We start from the raw sequence: 20,174 nt of genomic DNA, 5'->3' as shown, positions 1-20,174 counted from the left end.
TCTTGCCGTCTGTGCAGAGGTCCCTCCGTCTGTGTCTGTCCCTGTGTCTCCCTGGGTATCCGTGTGTCCGTGTAGGTGAGCCGGCCTGTCTGTGTCTCTCGATCAGGGCCTGGTGCGGGTGGGTGGTCAGGGAAGCGCGGTGGAGGTAGGGCCACGGGGCGGGGCTGCCGCTTCTGGGCTGGTGTGTGGCGTCGCCCATCGCCCGTGTGTCCTCGTGGCCTCGGGTGGGCTGGGAGCGAGGTGGGGTGGAGAGGAGGGGAGAGCCGAGCCGAGCCGAGCCGGCTGAGCAGAGCTGTCTGGAGGAGAGCAGAAGAGAGCAGAGGAGAGGAGAGGAGGGAAGGCCAGGTGGCCGGCTGGCCTGGCCTAGGGCGCTGGGTGGGCGCTGGTGGTGTGGGGGTGGCGGGGGCGGAGCACACCGAGCGCGGGGCGGGGGCGGGGGGTGTGGGGGGAGTGGTGGTGGGGGCCGAGGACGCACCCCGGTTGCGGCCTGGGGAGGCACGCGGTGGCGGCGCGGCTGGGGAGCCCGGGATGGGAGAGTGCCCGGACAGACTTTGGCGTGGGCCCCCACCCCCCCACCCCCCCCCGGGCGGGCTGGCGGGCGGGTGGGCGCGGAGGCGGGCGCCAGGCCCAGGGCAGGCTGAGAGGGGAGCCCTGGCTAACGCCGGGCCCGGGAAGCGCGCAGCAGGCTCTTGGGCTGGCCAGCTGAAGCAGCAGGCGTCTACGGCCATACCACCCTGAACGCGCCCGATCTAGTCTGATCTCAGAAGCTAAGCAGGGTCGGGGCCTGGTTAGTACTTGGATGGGAGACCGCCTGGGAATACCGGGTGCTGTAGGCTTTTTTTTTTCGCCCCCAAACGCTTGTCTTTGGCCTTCCTCTTTTCTCTCCCACTTGGGCCCCCCTGCCTCTGCCTTGGCCGCCACCGCTGGGCGCCCTGGCCAACGCGGCGGCCTCCCAACAGTCCCTGAACGCCTCAGCCGCTGAGCCCGGTCCCCTCACGCCCCTGACCCCCTGACCCCTGGCCACCCCAGACCCAGCATCGCGGGCCCCTGGCCCCAAAAAAGGGCGGCCCGCTGCACGGGCGGCCGGCCACAAGCCAGCGTTTCCGCCTGCACGACACGAGGCCCACCCGCGCTTCAGCGGGCCTTGGGGGCTGCTGGCAGGGCGGGGCAGTCTTGGAAGGGGGCTTTGGGGCCAGAGGCAGGGAAAGGGGGACCGGGGTGAGGACCACGGCCATGGACGCGGGGAGGGGCGTGGGGGCCGCCGGGCTGTGGGGAGGAGGGCGCGGAGGCGGGGGGGCGGGGGGGGGGCTGGCCCGAGGGGTGTGGGGGGCAGGAGGCAGGAGCAGGCCTCGACCCCGGGCCTGGGCCACCTCTCCGCGGGCCTGTGCTCCCGAGGCCCTGGGCCCTGGATCCCCTAGCGAGGCCCTCGGGCTTGCCCCCGCCCCCAGGCCCACCGGCTAGCCGACCAACCCCCACACCCCTCCCGGCGCCCCCGCGACCTGGGCCCCCCCACCCCCCGCCCCTTCTCTCCACGGGGCCTGGGCTCCGCTCCGGCCGGAAGGGCATTCATTCCCTTCCCTCTCCCCGACCAGCTCCCCTTGGCCCCTTGGGCCCCGCGCCCGGGCTCAGTGCCCGGGACGCGAGATGGCCGACCGCCCTGGGCTTCCGGAGCCGTGGGCACCCGGCTCCACGCTGCGTCTCCCAGGCACAGCGAAGGCAACCGCGAGGCTGTCTCGCTCAGCAAGACCGGGGGCGCCCCACACCGGGCCAAGAGAGGCCCCGGCCCCCCGCCTCACCCTCACCAGAGGACTAGTCCAGAGGAGAAACCTGGCAGGCCCCCAGGCAGACGGGGTGCTGGGCAGGAATGGGAGCGGAACGGGACTGCAGACACCAAGCCCGGCCCAAGCAAGCCGGCCCTCCCTCCCGGGGCAGGTGGCAGGCCACCGCAGCCTCCTGGGTGTGTGGTGTCTTGTCCGAGTGTGTGTGCGTGTGTGTGTGTGTTTGTGTTTGTGTTTCTGTGCGCGTGAGTGGGTGTTGTGAGCGTTGCGTGCACCCGTGTCTCCGACCGGGTCCCTGTGCGCATGCGGGTCAGGGTCACCGCGTCTGGCCTGGGGGCTGGGGTTGGGGGTGGAGGGTCTGAGGGGGGTCTGCGGGTTAGAGAGTCTGTCTCTGGGGCTCTGCGTCTTGCCGTCTGTGCAGAGGTCCCTCCGTCTGTGTCTGTCCCTGTGTCTCCCTGGGTATCCGTGTGTCGTGTAGGTGAGCCGGCCTGTCTGTGTCTCTCGGTCAGGGCCTGGTGCGGGTGGGTGGTCAGGGGAAGCGCGGTGGAGGTAGGGCCACGGGGTGGGGCTGCCGCTTCTGGGCTGGTGTGTGGCGTCGCCCGTCGCCCGTGTGTCCTCGTGGCCTCGGGTGGGCTGGGAGCGAGGTGGGGTGGAGAGGAGGGGAGAGCCGAGCCGAGCCGAGCCCAGCTGAGCAGAGGTGTCAGGAGGAGAGCAGAAGAGAGCAGAGGAGAGGAGAGGAGGGAAGGCCAGGTGGCCGGCTGGGCCTGGCCTAGGGCGCTGGGTGGGCGCTGGTGGTGTGGGGGGGTGGCGGGGGCGGAGCACACCGAGCGCGGGGCGGGGGCGGGGGCGGGGGCGGGGGCGGGGGGTGTGGGGGGAGTGGTGGTGGGGGCCGAGGACGCACCCCGGTTGCGGCCTGGGGAGGCACGCGGTGGCGGCGCGGCTGGGGAGCCCCGGGATGGGAGAGTGCCCCGACAGACTTTGGCGTTGCCCCCCCCCCCCCCCCCCCCCCCGGGCGGGCTGGCGGGCGGGTGGGCGGGGAGGCGGGCGCCAGGCCCAGGGCAGGCTGAGTGGGGAGCCCTGGCTAACGCCGGGGCCCGGGAAGCGCGCAGCAGGCTCTTGGGGCGGCCAGCTGAAGCGGCAGGCGTCTACAGCCATACCACCCTGAACGCGCCCGATCTCCTCTGATCTCGGAAGCTAAGCAGGGTCGGGCCTGGTTAGTACTTGGATGGGAGACCGCCTGGGAATACCGGGTGCTGTAGGCTTTTTTTTTTTCGCCCCCAAACGCTTGTCTTTGGCCTTCCTCTTTTCTCTCCCACTTGGGCCCCCCTGCCTCTGCCTTGGCCGCCACCGCTGGGCGCCCTGGCCAACGCGGCGGCCTCCCAACAGTCCCTGAACGCCTCAGCCCCTGAGCCCGGTCCCCTCACGCCCCTGACCCCCTGACCCCTGGCCACCCCAGACCCAGCATCGCGGGCCCCTGGCCCCAAAAAGGGCGGCCCGCTGCACGGGCGGCCGGCCACAAGCCAGCGTTTCCGCCTGCACGACACGAGGCCCACCCGCGCCTCAGCCGGCCTTGGGGGGCTGCTGGCAGGGCGGGGCAGTCTTGGAAGGGGGCTTTGGGGCCAGAGGCAGGGAAAGGGGGACCGGGGTGAGGACCACGGCCATGGACGCGGGGAGGGGCGTGGGGGCCGCCGGGCTGTGGGAGGAGGGCGGGGAGGCGGGGGGGCGGGGGGGGGACTGGCCCGAGGGTGTGGGGGGCAGGAGGCAGGAGCAGGCCTCGACCCCGGGCCTGGGCCACCTCTCCGCGGGCCTGTGCTCCCGAGGCCCTGGGCCCAGGATCCCCTAGCGAGGCCCTCGGGCTGACCCCAGCCCCCAGGCCCACCGGCAGCCGACCAACCCCCACACCCCTCCCGGCGCCCCCGCGACCTGGGCCCCCCCACCCCCCGCCCCTTTTCTCCACGGGGCCTGGGCTCCGCTCCGGCCGGAAGGGCATTCATTCCCTTCCCTCTCCCCGACCAGCTCCCCTTGGCCCCTTGGGCCCCGCGCCCGGGCTCAGGTGCCCGGGACGCGAGATGGCCGACCGCCCTGGGCTTCCGGAGCCGTGGGCACCCGGCTCCACGCTGCGTCTCCCAGGCACAGCGAAGGCAACCGCGAGGCTGTCTCGCTCAGCAAGACCGGGGGCGCCCCACACCGGGCCAAGAGAGGCCCCGGCCCCCCGCCTCACCCCTCACCAGAGGACTAGTCCAGAGGAAGAAACCCTGGCAGGCCCCCAGGCCAGACGGGGTGCTGGGCAGGAATGGGAGCGGAACGGGACTGCAGACACCAAAGCCCGGCCCAAGCAAGCCGGCCCTCCCTCCCGGGGCAGGTGGCAGGCCACCGCAGCCTCCTGGGTGTGTGGTGTCTTGTCCGAGTGTGTGTGCGTGTGTGTGTGTGTTTGTGTGTGTGTTTCTGTGCGCGTGAGTGGGTGTTTGAGCGTTGCATGCACCCGTGTCTCCGACCGGGTCCCTGTGCGCATGCGGGTCAGGGTCACCGCGTCTGGCCTGGGGGCTGGGGTTGGGGGTGGAGGGTCTGAGGGGGGTCTGCGGGTTAGAGAGTCTGTCTCTGGGGCTCTGCGTTCTTGCCGTCTGTGCAGAGGTCCCTCCGTCTGTGTCTGTCCCTGTGTCTCCCTGGGTATCCGTGTGTCCGTGTAGGTGAGCCGGCCTGTCTGTGTCTCTCGGTCAGGGCCTGGTGCGGGTGGGTGGTCAGGGGAAGCGCGGTGGAGGTAGGGCCACGGGGCGGGGCTGCCGCTTCTGGGCTGGTGTGTGGCGTCGCCCATCGCCCGTGTGTCCTCGTGGCCTCGGGTGGGCTGGGAGCGAGGTGGGGTGGAGAGGAGGGGAGAGCCGAGCCGAGCCGAGCCCAGCTGAGCAGAGCTGTCTGGAGGAGAGCAGAAGAGAGCAGAGGAGAGGAGAGGAGGGAAGGCCAGGTGGCCGGCTGGGCCTGGCCTAGGGCGCTGGGTGGGCGCTGGTGGTGTGGGGGTGGCGGGGGCGGAGCACACCGAGCGCGGGGCGGGGGCGGGGGGTGTGGGGGGAGTGGTGGTGGGGGCCGAGGACGCACCCCGGTTGCGGCCTCCCCGTTGCGGCCTGGGGAGGCACGCGGGTGGCGGCGCGGCTGGGGAGCCCCGGGATGGGAGAGTGCCCGGACAGACTTTGGCGTGGGCCCCCACCCCCCCCCCCCCCCCCCGGGCGGGCTGGCGGGCGGGTGGGCGGGGAGGCGGGCGCCAGGCCCAGGGCAGGCTGATTGGGGAGCCCTGGCTAACGCCGGGGCCCGGGAAGCGCGCAGCAGGCTCTTGGGGCGGCCAGCTGAAGGGGCAGGCGTCTACGGCCATACCACCCTGAACGCGCCTGATCTCGTCTGATCTCGGAAGCTAAGCAGGGTCGGGCCTGGTTAGTACTTGGATGGGAGACCGCCTGGGAATACTGGGTGCTGTAGGCTTATTTTTTTCGCCCCCAAACGCTTGTCTTTGGCCTTCCTCTTTTCTCTCCCACTTGGGCCCCCCTGCCTCTGCCTTGGCCTCCACCGCTGGGCGCCCTGGCCAACGCGGCGGCCTCCCAACAGTCCCTGAACGCCTCAGCCCCTGAGCCCGGTCCCCTCACGCCCCTGACCCCCTGACCCCTGGCCACCCCAGACCCAGCATCGCGGGCCCCTGGCCCCAAAAAGGGCGGCCCGCTGCACGGGCGGCCGGCCACAAGCCAGCGTTTCCGCCTGCACGACATGAGGCCCACCCGCGCCTCAGCCGGCCTTGGGGGGCTGCTGGCAGGGCGGGGCAGTCTTGGAAGGGGGCTTTGGGGCCAGAGGCAGGGAAAGGGGGACCGGGGTGAGGACCACGGCCATGGACGCGGGGAGGGGCGTGGGGGCCGCCGGGCTGTGGGAGGAGGGCGGGGAGGCGGGGGGGGGCGGGGGGGGGGGCTGGCCCGAGGGTGTGGGGGGCAGGAGGCAGGAGCAGGCCTCGACCCCGGGCCTGGGCCACCTCTCCGCGGGCCTGTGCTCCCGAGGCCCTGGGCCCTGGATCCCCTAGCGAGGCCCTCGGGCTGCCCCCAGCCCCCAGGCCCACCGGCAGCCGAACAACCCCCACACCCCTCCCGGCGCCCCCGCGACCTGGGCCCCCCCACCCCCCCGCCCCTTCTCTCCACGGGGCCTGGGCTCCGCTCCGGCCGGAAGGGCATTCATTCCCTTCCCTCTCCCCGACCAGCTCCCCTTGGCCCCTTGGGCCCCGCTCCCGGGCTCAGGTGACCGGGACGCGAGATGGCCGACCGCCCTGGGCTTCCGGAGCCGTGGGCACCCGGCTCCACGCTGCGTCTCCCAGGCACAGCGAAGGCAACCGCGAGGCTGTCTCGCTCAGCAAGACCGAGTGCGCCCCACACCGGGCCAAGAGATGGCCCGGCCCCCCGCCTCACCCCTCACCAGAGGACTAGTCCAGAGGAAGAAACCCTGGCAGGCCCCCAGGCAGACGGGGTGCTGGGCAGGAATGGGAGCGGAACGGGACTGCAGACACCAAAGCCCGGCCCAAGCAAGCCGGCCCTCCCTCCCGGGGCAGGTGGCAGGCCACCGCAGCCTCCTGGGTGTGTGGTGTCTTGTCCGAGTGTGTGTGCGTGTGTGTGTGTGTTTGTGTGTGTGTTTCTGTGCGCGTGAGTGGGTGTGTGAGCGTTGCGTGCACCCGTGTCTCCGACCGGGTCCCTGTGCGCATGCGGGTCAGGGTCACCGCGTCTGGCCTGGGGGCTGGGGTTGGGGGTGGAGGGTCTGAGGGGGGTCTGCGGGTTAGAGAGTCTGTCTCTGGGGCTCTGCGTTCTTGCCGTCTGTGCAGAGGTCCCTCCGTCTGTGTCTGTCCCTGTGTCTCCCTGGGTATCCGTGTGTCCGTGTAGGTGAGCCGGCCTGTCTGTGTCTCTCGATCAGGGCCTGGTGCGGGTGGGTGGTCAGGGGAAGCGCGGTGGAGGTAGGGCCACGGGGCGGGGCTGCCGCTTCTGGGCTGGTGTGTGGCGTCGCCCATCGCCCGTGTGTCCTCGTGGCCTCGGGTGGGCTGGGAGCGAGGTGGGGTGGAGAGGAGGGGAGAGCCGAGCCGAGCCGAGCCCGGCTGAGCAGAGCTGTCTGGAGGAGAGCAGAAGAGAGCAGAGGAGAGGAGAGGAGGGAAGGCCAGGTGGCCGGCTGGGCCTGGCCTAGGGCGCTGGGTGGGCGCTGGTGGTGTGGGGGTGGCGGGGGCGGAGCACACCGAGCGCGGGGCGGGGGCGGGGGGTGTGGGGGGAGTGGTGGTGGGGGCCGAGGACGCACCCCGGTTGCGGCCTGGGGAGGCACGCGGTGGCGGCGCGGCTGGGGAGCCCCGGGATGGGAGAGTGCCCGGACAGACTTTGGCGTGGGCCCCCACCCCCCCACCCCCCCCCCCGGGCGGGCTGGCGGGCGGGTGGGCGCGGAGGCGGGCGCCAGGCCCAGGGCAGGCTGAGAGGGGAGCCCTGGCTAACGCCGGGCCCGGGAAGCGCGCAGCAGGCTCTTGGGCTGGCCAGCTGAAGCAGCAGGCGTCTACGGCCATACCACCCTGAACGCGCCCGATCTCGTCTGATCTCAGAAGCTAAGCAGGGTCGGGCCTGGTTAGTACTTGGATGGGAGACCGCCTGGGAATACCGGGTGCTGTAGGCTTTTTTTTTTCGCCCCCAAACGCTTGTCTTTGGCCTTCCTCTTTTCTCTCCCACTTGGGCCCCCCTGCCTCTGCCTTGGCCGCCACCGCTGGGCGCCCTGGCCAACGCGGCGGCCTCCCAACAGTCCCTGAACGCCTCAGCCGCTGAGCCCGGTCCCCTCACGCCCCTGACCCCCTGACCCCTGGCCACCCCAGACCCAGCATCGCGGGCCCCTGGCCCCAAAAAGGGCGGCCCGCTGCACGGGCGGCCGGCCACAAGCCAGCGTTTCCGCCTGCACGACACGAGGCCCACCCGCGCCTCAGCCGGCCTTGGGGGGCTGCTGGCAGGGCGGGGCAGTCTTGGAAGGGGGCTTTGGGGCCAGAGGCAGGGAAAGGGGGACCGGGGTGAGGACCACGGCCATGGACGCGGGGAGGGGCGTGGGGGCCGCCGGGCTGTGGGAGGAGGGCGGGGAGGCGGGGGGGCGGGGGGGGGGGCTGGCCCGAGGGTGTGGGGGGCAGGAGGCAGGAGCAGGCCTCGACCCCGGGCCTGGGCCACCTCTCCGCGGGCCTGTGCTCCCGAGGCCCTGGGCCCTGGATCCCCTAGCGAGGCCCTCGGGCTGCCCCCAGCCCCCAGGCCCACCGGCAGCCGACCAACCCCCACACCCCTCCCGGCGCCCCCGCGACCTGGGCCCCCCCACCCCCCGCCCCTTCTCTCCACGGGGCCTGGGCTCCGCTCCGGCCGGAAGGGCATTCATTCCCTTCCCTCTCCCCGACCAGCTCCCCTTGGCCCCTTGGGCCCCGCGCCCGGGCTCAGGTGCCCGGGACGCGAGATGGCCGACCGCCCTGAACTTCCGTAGCCGTGGGCACCCGGCTCCACGCTGCGTCTCCCAGGCACAGCGAAGGCAACCGCGAGGCTGTCTCGCTCAGCAAGACCGGGGGCGCCCCACACCGGGCCAAGAGAGGCCCCGGCCCCCCGCCTCACCCCTCACCAGAGGACTAGTCCAGAGGAAGAAACCCTGGCAGGCCCCCAGGCCAGACGGGGTGCTGGGCAGGAATGGGAGCGGAACGGGACTGCAGACACCAAAGCCCGGCCCAAGCAAGCCGGCCCTCCCTCCCGGGGCAGGTGGCAGGCCACCGCAGCCTCCTGGGTGTGTGGTGTCTTGTCCGAGTGTGTGTGCGTGTGTGTGTGTGTTTGTGTGTGTGTTTCTGTGCGCGTGAGTGGGTGTGTGAGCGTTGCGTGCACCCGTGTCTCCGACCGGGTCCCTGTGCGCATGCGGGTCAGGGTCACCGCGTCTGGCCTGGGGGCTGGGGTTGGGGGTGGAGGGTCTGAGGGGGGTCTGCGGGTTAGAGAGTCTGTCTCTGGGGCTCTGCGTTCTTGCCGTCTGTGCAGAGGTCCCTCCGTCTGTGTCTGTCCCTGTGTCTCCCTGGGTATCCGTGTGTCCGTGTAGGTGAGCCGGCCTGTCTGTGTCTCTCGGTCAGGGCCTGGTGCGGGTGGGTGGTCAGGGGAAGCGCGGTGGAGGTAGGGCCACGGGGCGGGGCTGCCGCTTCTGGGCTGGTGTGTGGCGTCGCCCGTCGCCCGTGTGTCCTCGTGGCCTCGGGTGGGCTGGGAGCGAGGTGGGGTGGAGAGGAGGGGAGAGCCGAGCCGAGCCGAGCCCAGCTGAGCAGAGCTGTCTGGAGGAGAGCAGAAGAGAGCAGAGGAGAGGAGAGGAGGGAAGGCCAGGTGGCCGGCTGGGCCTGGCCTAGGGCGCTGGGTGGGCGCTGGTGGTGTGGGGGTGGCGGGGGCGGAGCACACCGAGCGCGGGGCGGGGGCGGGGGCGGGGGCGGGGGCGGGGGGTGTGGGGGGAGTGGTGGTGGGGGCCGAGGACGCACCCCGGTTGCGGCCTGGGGAGGCACGTGGTGGCGGCGCGGCTGGGGAGCCCCGGGATGGGAGAGTGCCCCGATAGACTTTGGCTTTAGCCCCCCCCCCCCCCCCCCCCCCCGGGCGGGCTGGCGGGCGGGTGGGCGGGGAGGCGGGCGCCAGGCCCAGGGCAGGCTGAGTGGGGAGCCCTGGCTAACACCGGGGCCCGGGAAGCGCGCAGCAGGCTCTTGGGGCGGCCAGCTGAAGGGGCAGGCGTCTACGGCCATACCACCCTGAACGCGCCCGATCTCGTCTGATCTCGGAAGCTAAGCAGGGTCGGGCCTGGTTAGTACTTAGATGGGAGACCGCCTGGGAATACCGGGTGCTGTAGGCTTTTTTTTTTCGCCCCCAAACGCTTGTCTTTGGCCTTCCTCTTTTCTCTCCCACTTGGGCCCCCCTGCCTCTGCCTTGGCCGCCACCGCTGGGCGCCCTGGCCAACGCGGCGGCCTCCCAACAGTCCCTGAACGCCTCAGCCCCTGAGCCCGGTCCCCTCACGCCCCTGACCCCCTGACCCCTGGCCACCCCAGACCCAGCATCGCGGGCCCCTGGCCCCAAAAAGGGCGGCCCGCTGCACGGGCGGCCGGCCACAAGCCAGCGTTTCCGCCTGCACGACACGAGGCCCACCCGCGCCTCAGCCGGCCTTGGGGGGCTGCTGGCAGGGCGGGGCAGTCTTGGAAGGGGGCTTTGGGGCCACAGGCAGGGAAAGGGGGACCGGGGTGAGGACCACAGCCATGGACGCGGGGAGGGGCGTGGGGGCCGCCGGGCTGTGGGAGGAGGGCGGGGAGGCGGGGGGGGCGGGGGGGGGGCTGGCCCGAGGGGTGTGGGGGGCAGGAGGCAGGAGCAGGCCTCGACCCCGGGCCTGGGCCACCTCTCCGCGGGCCTGTGCTCCCGAGGCCCTGGGCCCTGGATCCCCTAGCGAGGCCCTCGGGCTGCCCCCAGCCCCCAGGCCCACCGGCAGCCGAACAACCCCCACACCCCTCCCGGCGCCCCCGCGACCTGGGCCCCCCCACTCCCCGCCCCTTCTCTCCACGGGGCCTGGGCTCCGCTCCGGCCGGAAGGGCATTCATTCCCTTCCCTCTCCCCGACCAGCTCCCCTTGGCCCCTTGGGCCCCGCTCCCGGGCTTTGGTGCCCGGGACGCGAGATGGCCGACCGCCCTGGGCTTCCGGAGCCGTGGGCACCCGGCTCCACGCTGCGTCTCCCAGGCACAGCGAAGGCAACTGCGAGGCTGTCTCGCTCAGCAAGACCGGGGGCGCCCCACACCGGGCCAAGAGAGGCCCCGGCCCCCCGCCTCACCCCTCACCAGAGGACTAGTCCAGAGGAAGAAACCCTGGCAGGCCCCCAGGCCAGACGGGGTGCTGGGCAGGAATGGGAGCGGAACGGGACTGCAGACACCAAAGCCCGGCCCAAGCAAGCCGGCCCTCCCTCCCGGGGCAGGTGGCAGGCCACCGCAGCCTCCTGGGTGTGTGGTGTCTTGTCCGAGTGTGTGTGCGTGTGTGTGTGTGTTTGTGTGTGTGTTTCTGTGCGCGTGAGTGGGTGTGTGAGCGTTGCGTGCACCCGTGTCTCCGACCGGGTCCCTGTGCGCATGCGGGTCAGGGTCACCGCGTCTGGCCTGGGGGCTGGGGTTGGGGGTGGAGGGTCTGAGGGGGGTCTGCGGGTTAGAGAGTCTGTCTCTGGGGCTCTGCGTTCTTGCCGTCTGTGCAGAGGTCCCTCCGTCTGTGTCTGTCCCTGTGTCTCCCTGGGTATCCGTGTGTCCGTGTAGGTGAGCCGGCCTGTCTGTGTCTCTCGGTCAGGGCCTGGTGCGGGTGGGTGGTCAGGGGAAGCGCGGTGGAGGTAGGGCCACGGGGCGGGGCTGCCGCTTCTGGGCTGGTGTGTGGCGTCGCCCATCGCCCGTGTGTCCTCGTGGCCTCGGGTGGGCTGGGAGCGAGGTGGGGTGGAGAGGAGGGGAGAGCCAAGCCGAGCCGAGCCCGGCTGAGCAGAGCTGTCTGGAGGAGAGCAGAAGAGAGCAGAGGAGAGGAGAGGAGGGAAGGCCAGGTGGCCGGCTGGGCCTGGCCTAGGGCGCTGGGTGGGCGCTGGTGGTGTGGGGGTGGCGGGGGCGGAGCACACCGAGCGCGGGGCGGGGGCGGGGGGTGTGGGGGGAGTGGTGGTGGGGGCCGAGGACGCACCCCGGTTGCGGCCTGGGGAGGCACGCGGTGGCGGCGCGGCTGGGGAGCCCGGGGATGGGAGAGTGCCCGGACAGACTTTGGCGTGGGCCCCCCCCCCCCCACCTGGCGGGCTGGCGGGCGGGTGGGCGGGGAGGCGGGCGCCAGGCCCAGGGCAGGCTGAGTGGGGAGCCCTGGCTAACGCCGGGCCAGGGAAGCGCGCAGCAGGCTCTTGGGGCGGCCAGCTGAAGCAGCAGGCGTCTACGGCCATACCACCCTGAACGCGCCCGATCTCGTCTGATCTCAGAAGCTAAGCAGGGTCGGGCCTGGTTAGTACTTGGATGGGAGACCGCCTGGGAATACCGGGTGCTGTAGGCTTTTTTTTTTCGCCCCCAAACGCTTGTCTTTGGCCTTCCTCTTTTCTCTCCCACTTGGGCCCCCCTGCCTCTGCCTTGGCCGCCACCGCTGGGCGCCCTGGCCAAAGCGGCGGCCTCCCAACAGTCCCTGAACGCCTCAGCCGCTGAGCCCGGTCCCCTCACGCCCCTGACCCCCTGACCCCTGGCCACCCCAGACCCAGCATCGCGGGCCCCTGGCCCCAAAAAGGGCGGCCCGCTGCACGGGCGGCCGGCCACAAGCCAGCGTTTCCGCCTGCACGACACGAGGCCCACCCGCGCCTCAGCCGGCCTTGGGGGGCTGCTGGCAGGGCGGGGCAGTCTTGGAAGGGGGCTTTGGGGCCAGAGGCAGGGAAAGGGGGACCGGGGTGAGGACCACGGCCATGGACGCGGGGAGGGGCGTGGGGGCCGCCGGGCTGTGGGAGGAGGGCGGGGAGGCGGGGGGGGGCGGGGGGGGGGCTGGCCCGAGGGTGTGGGGGGCAGGAGGCAGGAGCAGGCCTCGACCCCGGGCCTGGGCCACCTCTCCGCGGGCCTGTGCTCCCGAGGCCCTGGGCCCTGGATCCCCTAGCGAGGCCCTCGGGCTGCCCCCAGCCCCCAGGCCCACCGGCAGCCGACCAACCCCCACACCCCTCCCGGCGCCCCCGCGACCTGGGCCCCCCCACCCCCCGCCCCTTCTCTCCACGGGGCCTGGGCTCCGCTCCGGCCGGAAGGGCATTCATTCCCTTCCCTCTCCCCGACCAGCTCCCCTTGGCCCCTTGGGCCCCGCGCCCGGGCTCAGGTGCCCGGGACGCGTGATGGCCGACCGCCCTGGGCTTCCGGAGCCGTGGGCACCCGGCTCCACGCTGCGTCTCCCAGGCACAACGAAGGCAACCGCGAGGCTGTCTCGCTCAGCAAGACCGGGGGCGCCCCACACCGGGCCAAGAGAGGCCCCGGCCCCCCGCCTCACCCCTCACCAGAGGACTAGTCCAGAGGAAGAAACCCTGGCAGGCCCCCAGGCCAGACGGGGTGCTGGGCAGGAATGGGAGCGGAACGGGACTGCAGACACCAAAGCCCGGCCCAAGCAAGCCGGCCCTCCCTCCCGGGGCAGGTGGCAGGCCACCGCAGCCTCCTGGGTGTGTGGTGTCTTGTCCGAGTGTGTGTGCGTGTGTGTGTGTGTTTGTGTGTGTGTTTCTGTGCGCGTGAGTGGGTGTGTGAGCGTTGCGTGCACCCGTGTCTCCGACCGGGTCCCTGTGCGCATGCGGGTCAGGGTCACCGCGTCTGGCCTGGGGGCTGGGGTTGGGGGTGGAGGGTCTGAGGGGGGTCTGCGGGTTAGAGAGTCTGTCTCTGGGGCTCTGCGTTCTTGCCGTCTGTGCAGAGGTCCCTCCGTCTGTGTCTGTCCCTGTGTCTCCCTGGGTATCCGTGTGTCCGTGTAGGTGAGCCGGCCTGTCTGTGTCTCTCGGTCAGGGCCTGGTGCGGGTGGGTGGTCAGGGGAAGCGCGGTGGAGGTAGGGCCACGGGGCGGGGCTGCCGCTTCTGGGCTGGTGTGTGGCGTCGCCCGTCGCCCGTGTGTCCTCGTGGCCTCGGGTGGGCTGGGAGCGAGGTGGGGTGGAGAGGAGGGGAGAGCCGAGCCGAGCCGAGCCCAGCTGAGCAGAGCTGTCTGGAGGAGAGCAGAAGAGAGCAGAGGAGAGGAGAGGAGGGAAGGCCAGGTGGCCGGCTGGGCCTGGCCTAGGGCGCTGGGTGGGCGCTGGTGGTGTGGGGGTGGCGGGGGCGGAGCACACCGAGCGCGGGGCGGGGGCGGGGGGTGTGGGGGGAGTGGTGGTGGGGGCCGAGGACGCACCCCGGTTGCGGCCTGGGGAGGCACGCGGTGGCGGCGCGGCTGGGGAGCCCCGGGATGGGAGAGTGCCCGGACAGACTTTGGCGTGGGCCCCCACCCCCCCACCCCCCCCCCGGGCGGGCTGGCGGGCGGGTGGGCGCGGAGGCGGGCGCCAGGCCCAGGGCAGGCTGAGAGGGGAGCCCTGGCTAACGCCGGGCCCGGGAAGCGCGCAGCAGGCTCTTGGGCTGGCCAGCTGAAGCAGCAGGCGTCTACGGCCATACCACCCTGAACGCGCCCGATCTAGTCTGATCTCAGAAGCTAAGCAGGGTCGGGCCTGGTTAGTACTTGGATGGGAGACCGCCTGGGAATACCGGGTGCTGTAGGCTTTTTTTTTTCGCCCCCAAACGCTTGTCTTTGGCCTTCCTCTTTTCTCTCCCACTTGGGCCCCCCTGCCTCTGCCTTGGCCGCCACCGCTGGGCGCCCTGGCCAACGCGGCGGCCTCCCAACAGTCCCTGAACGCCTCAGCCGCTGAGCCCGGTCCCCTCACGCCCCTGACCCCCTGACCCCTGGCCACCCCAGACCCAGCATCGCGGGCCCCTGGCCCCAAAAAGGGCGGCCCGCTGCACGGGCGGCCGGCCACAAGCCAGCGTTTCCGCCTGCACGACACGAGGCCCACCCGCGCTTCAGCCGGCCTTGGGGGGCTGCTGGCAGGGCGGGGCAGTCTTGGAAGGGGGCTTTGGGGCCAGAGGCAGGGAAAGGGGGACCGGGGTGAGGACCACGGCCATGGACGCGGGGAGGGGCGTGGGGGCCGCCGGGCTGTGGGAGGAGGGCGCGGAGGCGGGGGGGCGGGGGGGGGGCTGGCCCGAGGGTGTGGGGGGCAGGAGGCAGGAGCAGGCCTCGACCCCGGGCCTGGGCCACCTCTCCGCGGGCCTGTGCTCCCGAGGCCCTGGGCCCTGGATCCCCTAGCGAGGCCCTCGGGCTGCCCCCCGCCCCCAGGCCCACCGGCAGCCGACCAACCCCCACACCCCTCCCGGCGCCCCCGCGACCTGGGCCCCCCCACCCCCCGCCCCTTCTCTCCACGGGGCCTGGGCTCCGCTCCGGCCGGAAGGGCATTCATTCCCTTCCCTCTCCCCGACCAGCTCCCCTTGGCCCCTTGGGCCCCGCGCCCGGGCTCAGGTGCCCGGGACGCGAGATGGCCGACCGCCCTGGGCTTCCGGAGCCGTGGGCACCCGGCTCCACGCTGCGTCTCCCAGGCACAGCGAAGGCAACCGCGAGGCTGTCTCGCTCAGCAAGACCGGGGGCGCCCCACACCGGGCCAAGAGAGGCCCCGGCCCCCCGCCTCACCCCTCACCAGAGGACTAGTCCAGAGGAAGAAACCCTGGCAGGCCCCCAGGCCAGACGGGGTGCTGGGCAGGAATGGGAGCGGAACGGGACTGCAGACACCAAAGCCCGGCCCAAGCAAGCCGGCCCTCCCTCCCGGGGCAGGTGGCAGGCCACCGCAGCCTCCTGGGTGTGTGGTGTCTTGTCCGAGTGTGTGTGCGTGTGTGTGTGTGTTTGTGTGTGTGTTTCTGTGCGCGTGAGTGGGTGTGTGAGCGTTGCGTGCACCCGTGTCTCCGACCGGGTCCCTGTGCGCATGCGGGTCAGGGTCACCGCGTCTGGCCTGGGGGCTGGGGTTGGGGGTGGAGGGTCTGAGGGGGGTCTGCGGGTTAGAGAGTCTGTCTCTGGGGCTCTGCGTTCTTGCCGTCTGTGCAGAGGTCCCTCCGTCTGTGTCTGTCCCTGTGTCTCCCTGGGTATCCGTGTGTCCGTGTAGGTGAGCCGGCCTGTCTGTGTCTCTCGGTCAGGGCCTGGTGCGGGTGGGTGGTCAGGGGAAGCGCGGTGGAGGTAGGGCCACGGGGTGGGGCTGCCGCTTCTGGGCTGGTGTGTGGCGTCGCCCGTCGCCCGTGTGTCCTCGTGGCCTCGGGTGGGCTGGGAGCGAGGTGGGGTGGAGAGGAGGGGAGAGCCGAGCCGAGCCGAGCCCAGCTGAGCAGAGGTGTCTGGAGGAGAGCAGAAGAGAGCAGAGGAGAGGAGAGGAGGGAAGGCCAGGTGGCCGGCTGGGCCTGGCCTAGGGCGCTGGGTGGGCGCTGGTGGTGTGGGGGTGGCGGGGGCGGAGCACACCGAGCGCGGGGCGGGGGCGGGGGCGGGGGCGGGGGCGGGGGGTGTGGGGGGAGTGGTGGTGGGGGCCGAGGATGCACCCCGGTTGCGGCCTGGGGAGGCACGCGGTGGCGGCGCGGCTGGGGAGCCCCGGGATGGGAGAGTGCCCCGACAGACTTTGGCGTTGCCCCCCCCCCCCCTGGGCGGGCTGGCGGGCGGGTGGGCGGGGAGGCGGGCGCCAGGCCCAGGGCAGGCTGAGTGGGGAGCCCTGGCTAACGCCGGGCCCGGGAAGCGCGCAGCAGGCTCTTGGGGCGGCCAGCTGAAGGGGCAGGCGTCTACGGCCATACCACCCTGAACGCGCCCGATCTCGTCTGATCTCGGAAGCTAAGCAGGGTCGGGCCTGGTTAGTACTTGGATGGGAGACCGCCTGGGAATACCGGGTGCTGTAGGCTTTTTTTTTTTCGCCCCCAAACGCTTGTCTTTGGCCTTCCTCTTTTCTCTCCCACTTGGGCCCCCCTGCCTCTGCCTTGGCCGCCACCGCTGGGCGCCCTGGCCAACGCGGCGGCCTCCCAACAGTCCCTGAACGCCTCAGCCCCTGAGCGCGGTCCCCTCACGCCCCTGACCCCCTGACCCCTGGCCACCCCAGACCCAGCATCGCGGGCCCCTGGCCCCAAAAAGGGCGGCCCGCTGCACGGGCGGCCGGCCACAAGCCAGCGTTTCCGCCTGCACGACACGAGGCCCACCCGCGCCTCAGCCGGCCTTGGGGGGCTGCTGGCAGGGCGGGGCAGTCTTGGAAGGGGGCTTTGGGGCCAGAGGCAGGGAAAGGGGGACCGGGGTGAGGACCACGGCCATGGACGCGGGGAGGGGCGTGGGGGCCGCCGGGCTGTGGGAGGAGGGCGGGGAGGCGGGGGGGCGGGGGGGGGACTGGCCCGAGGGTGTGGGGGGCAGGAGGCAGGAGCAGGCCTCGACCCCGGGCCTGGGCCACCTCTCCGCGGGCCTGTGCTCCCGAGGCCCTGGGCCCAGGATCCCCTAGCGAGGCCCTCGGGCTGACCCCAGCCCCCAGGCCCACCGGCAGCCGACCACCCCCACACCCCTCCCGGCGCCCCCGCGACCTGGGCCCCCCCACCCCCCGCCCCTTTTCTCCACGGGGCCTGGGCTCCGCTCCGGCCGGAAGGGCATTCATTCCCTTCCCTCTCCCCGACCAGCTCCCCTTGGCCCCTTGGGCCCCGCGCCCGGGCTCAGGTGCCCGGGACGCGAGATGGCCGACCGCCCTGGGCTTCCGGAGCCGTGGGCACCCGGCTCCACGCTGCGTCTCCCAGGCACAGCGAAGGCAACCGCGAGGCTGTCTCGCTCAGCAAGACCGGGGGCGCCCCACACCGGGCCAAGAGAGGCCCCGGCCCCCCGCCTCACCCCTCACCAGAGGACTAGTCCAGAGGAAGAAACCCTGGCAGGCCCCCAGGCCAGACGGGGTGCTGGGCAGGAATGGGAGCGGAACGGGACTGCAGACACCAAAGCCCGGCCCAAGCAAGCCGGCCCTCCCTCCCGGGGCAGGTGGCAGGCCACCGCAGCCTCCTGGGTGTGTGGTGTCTTGTCCGAGTGTGTGTGCGTGTGTGTGTGTGTTTGTGTGTGTGTTTCTGTGCGCGTGAGTGGGTGTGTGAGCGTTGCGTGCACCCGTGTCTCCGACCGGGTCCCTGTGCGCATGCGGGTCAGGGTCACCGCGTCTGGCCTGGGGGCTGGGGTTGGGGGTGGAGGGTCTGAGGGGGGTCTGCGGGTTAGAGAGTCTGTCTCTGGGGCTCTGCGTTCTTGCCGTCTGTGCAGAGGTCCCTCCGTCTGTGTCTGTCCCTGTGTCTCCCTGGGTATCCGTGTGTCCGTGTAGGTGAGCCGGCCTGTCTGTGTCTCTCGGTCAGGGCCTGGTGCGGGTGGGTGGTCAGGGGAAGCGCGGTGGAGGTAGGGCCACGGGGCGGGGCTGCCGCTTCTGGGCTGGTGTGTGGCGTCGCCCATCGCCCGTGTGTCCTCGTGGCCTCGGGTGGGCTGGGAGCGAGGTGGGGTGGAGAGGAGGGGAGAGCCGAGCCGAGCCGAGCCCAGCTGAGCAGAGCTGTCTGGAGGAGAGCAGAAGAGAGCAGAGGAGAGGAGAGGAGGGAAGGCCAGGTGGCCGGCTGGGCCTGGCCTAGGGCGCTGGGTGGGCGCTGGTGGTGTGGGGGTGGCGGGGGCGGAGCACACCGAGCGCGGGGCGGGGGCGGGGGGTGTGGGGGGAGTGGTGGTGGGGGCCGAGGACGCACCCCGGTTGCGGCCTCCCCGTTGCGGCCTGGGGAGGCACGCGGTGGCGGCGCGGCTGGGGAGCCCCGGGATGGGAGAGTGCCCGGACAGACTTTGGCGTGGGCCCCCCCCCCCCCCGGGCGGGCTGGCGGGCGGGTGGGCGGGGAGGCGGGCGCCAGGCCCAGGGCAGGCTGAGTGGGGAGCCCTGGCTAACGCCGGGGCCCGGGAAGCGCGCAGCAGGCTCTTGGGGCGGCCAGCTGAAGGGGCAGGCGTCTACGGCCATACCACCCTGAACGCGCCTGATCTCGTCTGATCTCGGAAGCTAAGCAGGGTCGGGCCTGGTTAGTACTTGGATGGGAGACCGCCTGGGAATACTGGGTGTTGTAGGCTTATTTTTTTCGCCCCCAAACGCTTGTCTTTGGCCTTCCTCTTTTCTCTCCCACTTGGGCCCCCCTGCCTCTGCCTTGGCCTCCACCGCTGGGCGCCCTGGCCAACGCGGCGGCCTCCCAACAGTCCCTGAACGCCTCAGCCCCTGAGCCCGGTCCCCTCACGCCCCTGACCCCCTGACCCCTGGCCACCCCAGACCCAGCATCGCGGGCCCCTGGCCCCAAAAAGGGCGGCCCGCTGCACGGGCGGCCGGCCACAAGCCAGCGTTTCCGCCTGCACGACACGAGGCCCACCCGCGCCTCAGCCGGCCTTGGGGGGCTGCTGGCAGGGCGGGGCAGTCTTGGAAGGGGGCTTTGGGGCCAGAGGCAGGGAAAGGGGGACCGGGGTGAGGACCACGGCCATGGACGCGGGGAGGGGCGTGGGGGCCGCCGGGCTGTGGGAGGAGGGCGGGGAGGCGGGGGGGGCGGGGGGGGGGGCTGGCCCGAGGGTGTGGGGGGCAGGAGGCAGGAGCAGGCCTCGACCCCGGGCCTGGGCCACCTCTCCGCGGGCCTGTGCTCCCGAGGCCCTGGGCCCTGGATCCCCTAGCGAGGCCCTCGGGCTGCCCCCAGCCCCCAGGCCCACCGGCAGCCGAACAACCCCCACACCCCTCCCGGCGCCCCCGCGACCTGGGCCCCCCCACCCCCCCGCCCCTTCTCTCCACGGGGCCTGGGCTCCGCTCCGGCCGGAAGGGCATTCATTCCCTTCCCTCTCCCCGACCAGCTCCCCTTGGCCCCTTGGGCCCCGCTCCCGGGCTCAGGTGACCGGGACGCGAGATGGCCGACCGCCCTGGGCTTCCGGAGCCGTGGGCACCCGGCTCCACGCTGCGTCTCCCAGGCACAGCGAAGGCAACCGCGAGGCTGTCTCGCTCAGCAAGACCGAGTGCGCCCCACACCGGGCCACGAGATGGCCCGGCCCCCCGCCTCACCCCTCACCAGAGGACTAGTCCAGAGGAAGAAACCCTGGCAGGCCCCCAGGCCAGACGGGGTGCTGGGCAGGAATGGGAGCGGAACGGGACTGCAGACACCAAAGCCCGGCCCAAGCAAGCCGGCCCTCCCTCCCGGGGCAGGTGGCAGGCCACCGCAGCCTCCTGGGTGTGTGGTGTCTTGTCCGAGTGTGTGTGCGTGTGTGTGTGTGTTTGTGTGTGTGTTTCTGTGCGCGTGAGTGGGTGTGTGAGCGTTGCGTGCACCCGTGTCTCCGACCGGGTCCCTGTGCGCATGCGGGTCAGGGTCACCGCGTCTGGCCTGGGGGCTGGGGTTGGGGGTGGAGGGTCTGAGGGGGGTCTGCGGGTTAGAGAGTCTGTCTCTGGGGCTCTGCGTTCTTGCCGTCTGTGCAGAGGTCCCTCCGTCTGTGTCTGTCCCTGTGTCTCCCTGGGTATCCGTGTGTCCGTGTAGGTGAGCCGGCCTGTCTGTGTCTCTCGATCAGGGCCTGGTGCGGGTGGGTGGTCAGGGGAAGCGCGGTGGAGGTAGGGCCACGGGGCGGGGCTGCCGCTTCTGGGCTGGTGTGTGGCGTCGCCCATCGCCCGTGTGTCCTCGTGGCCTCGGGTGGGCTGGGAGCGAGGTGGGGTGGAGAGGAGGGGAGAGCCGAGCCGAGCCGAGCCCGGCTGAGCAGAGCTGTCTGGAGGAGAGCAGAAGAGAGCAGAGGAGAGGAGAGGAGGGAAGGCCAGGTGGCCGGCTGGGCCTGGCCTAGGGCGCTGGGTGGGCGCTGGTGGTGTGGGGGTGGCGGGGGCG

The 20,174-nt window shown here is 72.4% G+C and overlaps 9 non-coding genes across 9 annotated transcripts; all 9 read left to right on the top strand.

Moving 5' to 3' along the window:
- The first annotated feature begins 716 nt into the window (after positions 1–716).
- LOC131830804 (5S ribosomal RNA) lies at positions 717–836 on the top strand. Its single transcript, XR_009353393.1, has one exon. It is a non-coding gene; the product is annotated as a 5S ribosomal RNA (ribosomal RNA).
- A 2,085-nt stretch (positions 837–2,921) lies between these two features.
- Positions 2,922–3,040, top strand: LOC131830744 (5S ribosomal RNA). The gene has a single exon (XR_009353336.1). It is a non-coding gene; the product is annotated as a 5S ribosomal RNA (ribosomal RNA).
- Positions 3,041–5,127: 2,087 nt separating this feature from the next.
- Positions 5,128–5,246, top strand: LOC131830760 (5S ribosomal RNA). Its single transcript, XR_009353351.1, has one exon. It is a non-coding gene; the product is annotated as a 5S ribosomal RNA (ribosomal RNA).
- Positions 5,247–7,320: 2,074 nt separating this feature from the next.
- On the top strand, positions 7,321–7,439 carry LOC131830756 (5S ribosomal RNA). Its single transcript, XR_009353347.1, has one exon. It is a non-coding gene; the product is annotated as a 5S ribosomal RNA (ribosomal RNA).
- A 2,089-nt stretch (positions 7,440–9,528) lies between these two features.
- Positions 9,529–9,647, top strand: LOC131831060 (5S ribosomal RNA). The gene has a single exon (XR_009353573.1). It is a non-coding gene; the product is annotated as a 5S ribosomal RNA (ribosomal RNA).
- A 2,064-nt stretch (positions 9,648–11,711) lies between these two features.
- LOC131830754 (5S ribosomal RNA) lies at positions 11,712–11,830 on the top strand. Its single transcript, XR_009353345.1, has one exon. It is a non-coding gene; the product is annotated as a 5S ribosomal RNA (ribosomal RNA).
- A 2,072-nt stretch (positions 11,831–13,902) lies between these two features.
- On the top strand, positions 13,903–14,021 carry LOC131830764 (5S ribosomal RNA). The gene has a single exon (XR_009353355.1). It is a non-coding gene; the product is annotated as a 5S ribosomal RNA (ribosomal RNA).
- A 2,077-nt stretch (positions 14,022–16,098) lies between these two features.
- Positions 16,099–16,217, top strand: LOC131831007 (5S ribosomal RNA). The gene has a single exon (XR_009353526.1). It is a non-coding gene; the product is annotated as a 5S ribosomal RNA (ribosomal RNA).
- A 2,075-nt stretch (positions 16,218–18,292) lies between these two features.
- Positions 18,293–18,411, top strand: LOC131830763 (5S ribosomal RNA). The gene has a single exon (XR_009353354.1). It is a non-coding gene; the product is annotated as a 5S ribosomal RNA (ribosomal RNA).
- The last annotated feature ends 1,763 nt before the right edge of the window (positions 18,412–20,174 follow it).

This window comes from Mustela lutreola, chromosome 4, assembly GCF_030435805.1.
Source record: "Mustela lutreola isolate mMusLut2 chromosome 4, mMusLut2.pri, whole genome shotgun sequence".
NCBI lineage: Eukaryota > Metazoa > Chordata > Mammalia > Carnivora > Mustelidae > Mustela > Mustela lutreola.
This window is presented reverse-complemented; position numbering and strand designations above follow the sequence as displayed.